Source organism: Panthera pardus, unplaced genomic scaffold (genome assembly GCF_024362965.1).
Source record: "Panthera pardus isolate Hobbes unplaced genomic scaffold, ASM2436296v1 HiC_scaffold_6, whole genome shotgun sequence".
In the NCBI taxonomy this organism is placed as follows: domain Eukaryota; kingdom Metazoa; phylum Chordata; class Mammalia; order Carnivora; family Felidae; genus Panthera; species Panthera pardus.
The window spans coordinates 23,533,702-23,543,807 of NW_026526991.1; the positions used below are offsets into that span (position 1 = coordinate 23,533,702).

Here is a 10,106-nt window from a genome sequence, read left to right on the forward strand (position 1 = left end):
TCACGGTTCTAGCATTCTTCACACACCTGATTTAAACCTCAAAGGTATGTGTTTCCCCCTGGGCAGACCTCCTTGGGCATGTCTGAATATATTCCCCGCAGCCATTGTGCACGCTGACTATAGCTGGCAACCCACTTGTCACTCTCTCCATCAGCCTGAGAATCTGCAAAATAAAAATGCAGTGTTAAAAAAAAATCCCTTTTACATTTGCTTTTCCCAGTAAAATCCCAGAGAAGGAAACACAAAGCAGGTTGTTTCTCACAATATATGTGACATCTTGGTTAAAAGTGACACGGCCATGTTGCACCCTGACAGGTTTAGTGTTAAGATCTGACAGATATAAGCCTGCAAGAACAACCCTCCTGCCACATATATTTAAGCTCATGTTAAACCCTTGATTTGATAGTCCCTTGATTAGCTTGAGCAACAGTGAGTGCTCCTGCCTTTCAAGTTCATTATAAATTATGCGATTCCTCACATTACTGTCAATTTAAGTTCCTGTTTTACTAAAATGCAGGCATTTAAACACTCATCAAACCTGTGCACATGTTTGAGTTAAAGAATTAGATCAATCCAAACTCCAGCTCAAGGGAGAAGTTCCATTGTTTATCAGGCCATGTCTACACTGGCTGAGCAAAGCGCTCTGTTCAGAAGGAGAAGCGCCTTTGGCAGCTAGAGTCTACATAGCTGACCCATGGATGCTCCGGTGGAGCTTCTTCACCTGATTACACAAGTGCAGTGAAATCACTAAGCATCCGATGAAAATGACCCATGATGACAAAAAAGCATGGCGTGATTGTTGTGCTAATTTATTTACATGGCACTCATTTAGAATATGATTCAAAGAGCCTATTAAAAAAATAAGAATGCTTATATTTCTTAGGCATGATGAATATGGGCATTGAAATAGTTGATGACTCAACATTTGATTGGACCCAACTTGAACTCTTCCCAAACAAGACAGTGGTGGCATGATTTTAAAATGCAACCTTTTTTCCTAAAAGGTCTAGGTTAAGCTTTCACTTCTGATTTTCTATTTATGGGGAAAAACCTTCAGACTTCAAGTAATTAAAAAGTTGACTTAGATCTCCCAGAAAAATGGGCCAAAACAGTAACTCATATTTTGCAGGAAATATTTTAGAGACTTCCAACCTGCACCACACCAAGATTTAGCAACCACTGTGGGTACGTTCTATTCTGGGGATAGTTCAATGCCCTCGTATCATCTTGAATGTTAAGATCTTTTCACCAATTTTTAAAATAAAAAGAAGTTTAGCAGAAATGTTCAACCAGCAGCTATGAAATTATAGGTTTCCCCCTCCATCTACCCAAACACACTCCACCCTGTGAAATAATAGATACAACACTAATCACCTTTGGAATTTTGCCAGGCTTCCCCCATGGATGAACTAGCAGAGTTGGACCAAATTGCCTTGAAGGAATAAAGCCTCTCTTACCTCCATGGAAGGCTTGTCACGGACCATCCATTCCAACTCTTTGAAGAAAGCAGGAGGGAAGATTTAAATGTGCGGAAGTCTATCCAGACTATAATCTATGAGCTACACTTTATTTCTATCAATATCACCTCAAAATACATTTGCTATGTCAAACTCTAAACCCTGGTTGGTTTCCCTAATCCCTTGGATTTTGCAGGCAGCATTATCACCCATTTTTGCCACTCCCATTTTCAAGATAGTGGCCAGTCTGTCTCTGTTTGATAATCGTTCAATTTATATGCTAAATCCCCTTTTGCTGGGAGCAAAATTCCACCTTCGGACTGAGTCATGGCAACAGGTTAGTTGATTGACCTTACAAATTAACACTCAAATTCTAAAACTAAAATAAATCTAGGTGATCTAAAAATTACTTTATTTAGCAAAGTGCATCTAAGATGAATCAAATCTACTGTGTCCTTTTCCTATATGAAAGCCCTAAGAATGTCTAAATATAAAACCACTGTCTGTATCTTGGTCGCACACTGAGTACCTCATAAGGACATATAAAGCAAACATCCTTCTGGTACTTAGTATATGCTGGGCACTGTTCTACATGCCTTATATACATGGTCTCATTGAATCCCCATGACTACCCTATAAGGCAAGTACTGTTATCATTCTTTTACAGATAAGAACACAGAGTCAAAGAGGCAAGGAGGGACTTGCCCTGGATCACATGGTTAGAAAGTGGTGGGGCTAGGATTTGAATCCAGAGAGTCTGGCTCCAGAGTCTATGCTTTTACTTGGCTGCTCTTCTCCTTGCCCAGCCATGCTAGCCAAACTGATGTCATTATGGACAGGGATTTATATCAAACGGTGATTCCTTTAAATTGGTACTTTCTTTCCTATATGCGTGGAATTAATTTGCCTGGAACTAAAAGCTTCATTCTATGAACTGCTCTGGCCCCTTGGCTCATTTTCTGCTTCTTCTTCACAGGCATTTTGTTCCATATTGAGCCATTATCTCCTTCTATCTTAAGTTAGATGTAGTCAGAAGCAAAATCAGTTCTCACTGATCATCATTTCAGGATACGCTTTACTCCTTAATTTGTTTTTTAATGTTTATTTATTTGTTTTGAGAGAGAGAGAGAGCATAAGCAGGAGAGAGACAGAGAGAGGGAGAGAGAGGATCCCAAGCAGGGTCCACACTGACAGCACAGAGACCGACCCGGGGCTCGATCTCACAAATTGTGACATCAGGACCTGAGCAGAAATCAAGAGTCAGAAGCTCAACCAACTGAGCCATCCAGGCCCCCCACCATTTACTCCTTTGAAACTTAAATTCTGGAAGATGCTTACTGAATGTGGAAAATAACAAATAAGGAATAAAATGCTAGTATAAAAATTGTTAATTAAATAGGGGCTTTGAATAGAGCATGTACCTAATTGTTGCCTCATGGAATCAGGCCTCCTCAGGTCAAATCCTGATGCTACAAGTTGGGCAGGTAGTTTTTTCCATGACTTAGATTCCTCATCTATAAAATGGGAATAAAAATAGTACTACTGCTTAGAGTTATGAGGATTAAAAAAACTAATCCACGTAAAATGATTCAACCAAGCACTCAATAAACACATGTCATTGCTTTTATTACATCTAGTTTGTGGCTGCAACTAAGCCTATAACCTTCAGCGGCCACCAAGCACTAACAATCAAAAGTTTTGTCATTTGGGTTTGCAAGTCTTAACATGGATTTTAGGAAAATCAGTTGTAGTCACAGGAAACCCTTTCAGCCTAGGGACAATTTGGCTTTAAAAATTCACTGTGACAGATCCCACAAATAATTTTATTCCCCTTTATGTTGCAAGAGCTCAGGCAAATCACAGAATATGACAGAACTACTCAAAAAGTCATCAGAGCTAACAATGTTGTCAGACACTTACCTCAAAAGCCAGGAATAGATTTTTCTATATAGTAAAGTTCTAAGTAACATAAAAGGATTGCTTGCTTAATTATTTGTTTTTTATAACACAATCCAGATTTCTGCCCAGAGTTGCTGAAGTGAAATTGATCTGGACAGACCTGGACAGCAGGGATGCAATTTTAACAATTGTGCACTTCAACAGTAGTAAAACTATCCACATATTCAGCTTGTCTGTTTCTTTCTTCGCTCCTTTACCTTCTCTATATTCTAAAAGCTTAGGCTTATGGTTAAGTCCCAACTCTTTGAGGGCACATGGGTGATTTACAAATGGGTGCTCAGGAACCTGAAATAGACATTTCCATTGCAAAGAGAGGGTAACACAAGTATTAGAGGAAAATGACTCACTGAGTACCCACCTGCACTGAGCTATTTGGTAAGTGTTATACAAAGCAGAAAGAACAGATTAAAACTTTTCTTCTTTTTGGTTCTAAAATGGACACTGTCACCAGAGAGAGAGTGAGAAGCCTGGAGGCCCAGCAGAAGAACCAGAGAGAAGCTATTCTGGGTAAAGCTCAAACTTCTGCCTGTAGACTCCCAGGATGCACAGAACTACCTTTTTGTGGTTCAGGTACCGTGGGACTTGGGAACCACTTGAGGAGAAGAATCTTTAACTCATGTCCCAGTACCTCAGAGATGGCATATTCCATGGCGATCCAGAGGGGAAGGAAGTACTAATGTCTAGTGTAGCATCCCCGTCAAGATTTAAATTTTTGAATAGAGAGGTCAATGTGCAGCCTCGTCTGGCATAAAGAAAGTAGACAGAAAATGGAATGGTGAAAGAAAGCCCACAAGATCTCCATTTTTAATCCTACATCTGTGCCCATGAAAGCTTACTGCCATCAACATTCAGAAGGCATGGACTCCTAAACTCCCCAGGGCAGCTGACTTTCATTCTGAAATGAGATTTTAACAATAATTAGCCTCTGGTTCTGTAGATGAGCGAGGTGTGTTCCAGAAATACTCATCTGCCTATAGTATTATCAAGTGAGGGATGATAATCCCTGCCTATAGTATTATCAAGTGAGGGATTAGAACTCATGGAGGTAGAAGAAGGTGGTTAAAGTGTTAGAGAAGAAGTACATTTCCTGATAGTAATTCAGTTAGAAGGGAAATGGAGGGCCAGGAAATGCACGGCGACTTTTACTGGCAAGAGATGCCAGCATCCTCCACTAGGAATTATCTACGCGGACAACAAGGGAATGAAGAGGAAATGCTCTGCTCAGCCCTTTGCCACCAAGAGGATGTGGAGAATAGGGGACGATTTGGAGCCTAACAGCACGATCTGGTCTCTCACTTGAGATGATGAGCCATCCATAGCAAAGGAAACAGACCATTTCAGCAACTTTGTGGGAAGGGTATCCATTCCATGCTCAGGCTTTCTGTCTGCGGGCATCAAGTCACCTGAGCACAGTACCAGGCACAAAATTATTATTTTCTTCCAGCAGTCTTATTGCCACATGTTTGGGTCTTATTTAAGGCTGTTAAAATCCTTCAACCTGAGTGATTTATAAAGGATTCTACTTATTTAAAAAAAAAGATTCTACTTATTTCATAACAAACGCAAATGCCAATAAATGACATTGATTCCCCAACGCCAATCGCTAAACGCCAAATGGAAAGTTAACAAAAGAAAAAGAAAAAAATCAGATTTATGAGTGGTCCTCACTGGCCACTCCGCAGACCTGCTGTCACTTCTCATTATCTGTTTTTAAGATTCCCCACACAAATTCAACCCAGGTGATTTGACTCTTAACAAAATGAATGTGAATTAATTCTGATCATAAATTTTAATGAGACAACACTTCAGATGCTCTCAGACATTCCAAATGCAAAACTTATCTTTTTCTGTGGTAAAACTGGAAATTCTTTTCTTAGGAAACCTTTATTGTTTCAACTCGGCCGATTTGACATAATGAGCCAATTTGCATATCAGTAAGGTCAGAGGGGACAGAACTGGAATTTCATGCTTCCTGATTCTTTACCTCCACTCCATAGTCACATATTTCTCATTCCCTTTTGTTCACAAGTTTTATAATTTCACAGAATTACAAGTCATACAGCCTGACACGAGGCTTGATCTTGCCATTATGCTTGATTGTTCAAAATTACACTAGTCTCAGAATGTTGACAGAATTCCTTCCAATATTTTCTCTGCTGGTTTATTAAGTGGCAGTGTCATACTTAAAGAAATGATCATTTCTGGGGCCACTTGTTCAATTCTTTGAAGACTGACATCACATTAAAAAAATGTTACCCCCAATCTTCGACTATTCTCTGTATCCTCAGTATTTTTGACATGTCAGAAATAATTATAAGTGGCTTAATAACATGGGAGACATTTCTCTTTAACATTCCAGAATGGATGCGTGCAAGATGGCTTTGTTATCAGCTTTGTTCTCGTTGGAAATATGCATTCAGCATCAGCAATATCTCATGAAAAAGCAGAGGTCTGCCCTAATGTTTTAGATTTCTATTTCTCTGAATCCAGCCCCACTTCCCAGGCACTATTTGTTCCTTATAGATAATTATTAATGGCAAAGGCCCTTCTTCCTTAGAGGTGTCCCTCACCTTCTCGCGCCACTTTTCATAAAAGCAGTGACTTTACTCTATCACTTAATATCAGGGCAGCTTGTTTAAAAACATTCTGATTAGAATGGGGGGTAAGCAGGAGCTTTTTTTCAGAGTTCTCTCTCTGATTTCACACTCTTTCCTTGGAATGGGGCACTGCCTGTTCTTTTCATCAAAGGCTGAAAATCTATTTTGTATCCAAGGTGAATGGAGAATGCCCACACCTATATTTCCTTTTAAAGCTTACTATTCTCATATATGTTAAAAAAAGAAAGGAAGAAAGAAAGAAGAAAGAAAGAAAGAAAGAAAGAAAGAAAGAAAGAAAGAAAGAAAAAAGAAAGAAAAAAGAAAGAAAAAAGGAAAGCTAACAAAGGTGCCTGTTCTTGGTTGTATTGTAGGATGAATAAAGTCATCTGCCTCCAAAATGGTGTATCCTATGCACTTCTTCAAGTGGATGGAAAGCAATCTAATACTGGGAACATTATCCCTTTTCACTGATAATCAGGATCACAACAAATTTCCTGAATCTCTGATTTGTTGGTTGATATTAGCTACACTGACAAGCTCTTGAAAGAAACTCAGCCAGATGGGCTTACAAGTAGAGAGGCCCACGGCCAGCTGACACCTCCTGATGTAAATTCTGGGAGACTGGTTTCCAAGATGGCTGTAGATTGATGGACAAAGTTCTTGACTTGGACAGATGGAACTGGATTTCTTCTCTACCACTTATTATTAGCCATGTGTCTTTGAACAAACCACCAACGCTCCCTGAGGCTTATTTTATATAATAAATTTGACAATGTATGTGACAGTGAAAGCAATATATAGCATAATAAAATGGGATACAAATGCTGGGCATTATTTTTTCTCAAATAACGACCTACAACTAATGAGGAAATATGTCAAGATGGACATCAAACAGAAATCTAGGGGAAAAATCCATATAAAACAATGGCATGTTTATTCAGCACTGATAACAGGGCTTTTTTCTAAAGAAATATTACCATTACTTAAAATTTAATCTTATGTATATATCATCTATACAGGTGACCAATTTTCAAGAAATGACAATGCAGTAAACTATTTGAAACTACATACAGAGTAGACATAAATTAACACGTCTTAATAATTCAGGAGGCATTTCATTGTCTTACTACACCTAGGGGTCATAATTATGATTATCAGTGGCTAATTTCCTAGAGAAATGGATGGAATCCAAATGACTCTACGTTACAACTGAGAATAAATCCTAGGCATTAATCCCTGCTACCTATTTGGGATACTACTACAGGTCTCTATTTAAAAAAAAAAAAAAGTAGCATTACCTCAATAATTCTAAATTATCTGACCTCAGCTTATTAGTGATTTGTATTCTCTCTAGGGCGATGTGAACCACGACAGAAAGGTACACAGTGAAACATATCACCAAGCATATTGCCCAACATGATGACTTTTGGGTGGCACTGAAGGCCAGGAGTTCTACTTCTCTGAATCGGATGTACCAGGTTTGGAAAGAACAGCAGGAAGTAACTGCAGGGCTGGGAGAGAAGGTGGAAATAATAAGCTCGGTCCTGACTAATTGATAGGACTGTCAGAAAGATGAAATGAGTTAAAATTTGAAGAAGACGTTGCAAGTTATATGGCACTAGACAAGTGTAAGATAGTATTGTAATTATTACTCTCAATAGTCTTGCTCAGTTTATGATGGATGTTATATATAGATTGAAAGAGAAGAGTTCTTTTTCAAACGATGGCATGTTTATTCCTCCATCATCCAGTTCTTGCTTTCTCAGCTCAACTCTCAGCCAACATGAGTGACATGTATAGTCTATTCTTGTTTTCTTCTGTTTTTGTCATAGTTTGACACAGTTGGAATAGATGGGAAGATCTTGCAGTGAACAGAGCCGCAAGTGAATTTGGAAATTTTAAAAATAGCTGTCTCTGAATGGTAAGGTATAAAGGTTTCTGTACGTAGAAGGGGAAAGAAACTTCTTGTTAATAAGGCCAAAAGCATGTAGCAATTATTGCAGGATAGTAGAATGTTCTGAAAGTTCAGTGTTTGCACACTGTATCTGTTAGGGTGCCATTGTCACAAAAGGCAGATTCATGTCATGATGATTTCCACTCTGAGCTTAGCCATCTGAATTGCCTCTTTGAAATAAACAAATCTGCACATGTGCATGGGCATGCGTGTGCAGGCATGGGTCCTTATGGTTGAATAATTATAAACACACAGTTATACAAAAATATGCCACAGGAAGAACCCAGGACACATTTGGCAGAGTGCTATAAAACTCTACAAAGCGATCAACAATCACCCAAAAATCAATTGAAAGTACAACTAGATTAATTAAAGTTGGCGCTCATTTCTCCACACAGAAAGGGCTGTTTTCACCTCCTTAATTTCTAATGCAAGTATATTTGGAACGGCTATAAGCACAGCACACAGCTTAAAGGGGGCAGTGGAGAAAAGTATAAAGTGGTTGTGTAATGGGCACTCCTTTCCTAAATAGAATGAGGGAGCTTTAAATCAGCCAGCATGGAATGGTCACTAGATAGATAGATAGATAGATAGATAGACAGAAAGAGATAAAAAGCAACTAGTAGAAACATAGCCCCAGGTAGGTTTCAAACACACAAACAAAAGTGTATGTATGATAAAGTGTAAAAAGAAGATGAAGCTCAATCTGTTAATGGATGTCCTGTCTGGGAAGGGAAGTAGAATTAGGGAGGGGGGAGCAGGAGGAGGAGAGGGAGCTCCTTTTGCCTCTTAAAATTTCACTGTGATTATTATTATTTTTTGTAATTAATTTTTAAAGAAACATAAGTTTAAAGAAATACAAGTTATGGCACCTATACTCAAGGAATGTTGAATGTAATTACAGGTCTTTTGTAATTGAGCCTACCACTATCTTTATTGCTCACTGAGATCTGTAGAGTAGATATTCTTAACCGATGTAAATAGCATCTTTTTGGCATATGACCACTTATCTGTTACAAGTACTTCCAAAGCTCTACCCAAGACACTATGCCCATGATAACCTCAAATGTAAGGAGTCAAAAATACTAGTAAATCCATCATGCTCCTCAGCCCACATTCACAGGCAAAAGGGTTTTCCTTCTTGTTTTTAATGTGACAGATTACAGCGCTAAAGAAAAAACCACACCATACTTGTTAAAATCCTATCCATACATGCTTACCATAAAACACTCCCACGATCAGCTGTTGCAGAACACGGGCTCAGGTGGAAGCACACACCACTTTCGCCACTGACCATGGCCTTGTTCTTTATACCATTATCAGTGCATTTAAGCCAGCATCTTTGGAAATAGGAGAGTGCAAGGAACTAAGTCTTAAAGATTGGGTCTGACACTTTGTCTGCAACAGGATCAGCTTGACTTACCAGTTGGCATATAGAGCCTTAATCATTCATTCATTTGTTTGAAAATATGCCTGGGGGTGCCTGCAAGGCTCAGTCCTTTGAGCTTCAGACTTGAGCTCAGGGCGTGATCTCATGGTTTCTGGTTCAAGCCCCACATCGGGCTCTCCATTGTCAGCATGCGGAGCCTGCTTTGGATCCTCTGTTCTTCTCTCTCTCTGTGCCTCCCTGCTCATGCTCTCTCTCTCTCTCAAAAATAAATAAACACTTGAAAGAAAGAAAGAAAGAAAGAAAGAAAGAAAGAAAGAAGAGAAGCACAAAGAAAAGAAAAGAGAAAAGAAGAGAAAAGAAGAGAAAAGAAGAGAAAAGAAAAGAAAAGAAAAGAAAAGAAAAGAAAAGAAAAGAAAAGAATAAAAAGATGCCTGTATCATGAAGCAGGCATTTGGTCATGGTGAAAGTGTGTGATAAATTATCATCCCTGCACTTCCCTCAAGAAACTTGCAACTGTACAAGCAATAACTTCAGATATAGAAAAGATCTTAAAAAGTATTAATCTTTTGTAATCTTTGAAGAATTCACGTATTTGTCTCTGATTATAAAATTTTACTCACTAAGGAAGGAAGCATTAATTTTCATGTCCATGACTTTAAAAATCAAAATAAAAGAGTTCCGAGTTAAATGAGGAGTTGGCAAAGTATGACAGGGGGCCAAATCCAGCCTGCCACCTGTTTGTGTACATA

At 38.8% G+C, this 10,106-nt stretch overlaps 1 long non-coding RNA gene across 2 annotated transcripts in view; it reads right to left on the bottom strand.

Annotated features, from left to right (window-relative positions):
• Nucleotides 1–4,402, bottom strand: part of LOC109265379 (uncharacterized) — a 72,271-nt gene extending 67,869 nt beyond the window's left edge. Inside the window, exon 1 of one of the 2 annotated variants that reach the window (XR_002079154.2) lies at nt 27–4,402. This is a non-coding gene — a long non-coding RNA (uncharacterized LOC109265379). The remainder of the gene's footprint in view (nt 1–26) is intronic. The other variant, XR_008419524.1, reaches the window with a different exon arrangement.
• Nucleotides 4,403–10,106: the final 5,704 nt, after the last annotated feature.